General features: G+C 40.5%; 1 protein-coding gene across 7 annotated transcripts in view; it reads left to right on the forward strand.

Annotated features, from left to right (window-relative positions):
• RUNX1T1 (RUNX1 partner transcriptional co-repressor 1) overlaps positions 1–906 on the forward strand; it is a 148558-nt gene extending 147652 nt beyond the window's left edge. For all 7 annotated transcript variants that reach the window (XM_050802194.1, XM_050802191.1, XM_050802192.1 and 4 more), the window contains one exon: positions 1–906. This exon is cut by the window's left edge and continues 4612 nt beyond it. The gene's annotated coding sequence lies outside the window, so the exon portion shown is untranslated.
• Positions 907–2166: the final 1260 nt, after the last annotated feature.

Below are 2166 nucleotides of genomic sequence, written 5' to 3' on the forward strand. Positions count from 1 at the left end.
TACAAAGTTGGTTAGAGTTTGAAAACCAAACCCTTCTCCCCTACCCTGTGAATGCAGTTAATTTTTATGTATAGTTTTCAAAACACAGATTAAGTATCTTATATACTGTGTTGTAGCAGAAATTCCCGTTTCCTCTGAATGTTCTAACTTTATAGGCCAAAATAATTGTTGCAAAAAATCAAGGATGACACAGCAGGTGCAAGAGCCATGTCTGGAGAAAGGTCACGAAGGTGAATGCTGGTTACATGGGAGGGTGACTTGGAGCCCTTCAGTTTCCTTCTTGTGCCAGCTGGGTCCCTGTTTCAAGGCTGGGCTTCTCTAACTTGTCGTCCTGGGAAATGTAGCTTTTCCAGTAACTTGGTAGTGCACACCAGGAAAAAATATATATCAGAACAGATTTTTTTTTAAATAGTGGAAACACCCTCACTCCCACGCTTTGGACAGTTAGGGTTGGATATTTAATTTCATAGTTTTTTTTTTTTTTTTCAAAGAAGAAAGGCTAGCCTGACCCAAGTTGCCTATTTTTAATGTGATAATGCATCTTATTTTCTCTTCAAAGTGAAAAAGGCCAGAAACTAGCAGATAGAAATGGAACCCATTGATGTAGTTCCCTTATAAGAAGTTACTGCAAACGCTTCTGTGACGTTTCATTCAAGTGGATATGTTGGACAAATAGGAAACAGTTTTATTTTACGCAAACAATATGAGACTTCTAGTGGTGGACGCCATTTTTTTAGAAGTGTTAATGATGTATTTGATAACATTATAAAAGGATGTGTCTCCCATGAAAGAACATTCAGCTATTTCCCTGGAATGGATGGGGAAGAAATGAGCAAAGAAGTGCTGTTCTGTATGGGTGTCTATACCCTTATTCCAAGGTGAATAAATAAAGTTGTGTTTGCCTAAGCCTGTCCTTGGTCAGTCTATTCTCAGTCACACTGGGGAAACAGAGGAATGCAGACATGTATTTTCTTATCCCACTTCCCCAGCCACACAACCAAGGAGGTAGGACCAAAGTTATTGTCTTTTGGAATTTTCAGATTCAAACAGCATTTGTTGAAAACTTTGAGATTGTACATGGGGAGCCTATGAGAATGCCTTGAGATCAAGACAATATGATTATCAAACTTAACAATAATAAAAATAACATTTGAAGGGAAAGAAAACGGAGGGTGGGTGGAAGAAGGAATATCTGCTTTTAGTTTCCTGTACTAACGCCTTGGTGTCTGGTGTTCATTTTCAGTGCCTAATACAGAGCCAACTGCACTCAGTAAATATTAATTGTAAATAAATTGTGAGTCTGCAGCTAGAATAATGTGGTGTCATTTTACCCAGAAATGAACAAATTGGCTGGAGGAAGAGAAAGCGAGGAAAATGATTTAACAGGCTGGAGGAATGGGTCAGAAAGGGAAGATGGAACCATATATAGCTTGATCAGACGGTGATGAGGTGGCAAGTTGACCACTGTTTACGAATATCAGAACGTATCAATGCCAAAGTGGGGAGGGAACTGTCTAGTTCATTATGTGGTGGTTGACTGTGGTTACTGGTGAGAAACATATAGTTAATTGTTACAGTTTTCTGTTAATTTATTCACATAAGACACCACCAATGAGGCATTAGAAAATACTCAAGACATCTAACAGCCCACAGGGAAAACAGTGGTACAGTCAGGGCCTCATGGTCTCTCTCCTGACCACTTTAGGGTTCTTTTACCTTCCAGATTCCTATCTCCATTCCCTCTTCTCACTGCTTTGTTTACCTTAAGTTTCCTTCACTCTCTATAAGTCTCCCTCCCTCTCTTTTCATCCATCTACTCTACAAATAGTGGGCCTTTTTATATTTGTAACTATTTCCCTTTTTAAAAAGTTATTTATTGAGAGAGGGCCTCACTCTCTTGCCAAGGCTGGAGTGCAGCTTCTTAATCAGGTCATACCTGCCTTCTTAAAATCCCATGAAGGCCCTTCTGTGAAGCTTCTCCTAAATCAAGAGCAAGATACCTGCTCCCCTTGTTCTCTCTGAACCAAAGTCACAGCAATGTGTGGCCCAGATGCCAGTGAGTCTGGTGGTGACTTGCCACCCTTGAGCTTCTCCAACAGTGCAGAGCTGGAAACAACTGAGGTGCAGGAGACACAGGCTCAGTCCAGACCTACTCCTGACCTGGAA

The sequence above is a fragment of the Macaca thibetana genome, chromosome 8 (genome assembly GCF_024542745.1).
Source record: "Macaca thibetana thibetana isolate TM-01 chromosome 8, ASM2454274v1, whole genome shotgun sequence".
NCBI classification, from domain to species: Eukaryota; Metazoa; Chordata; class Mammalia; order Primates; family Cercopithecidae; genus Macaca; species Macaca thibetana.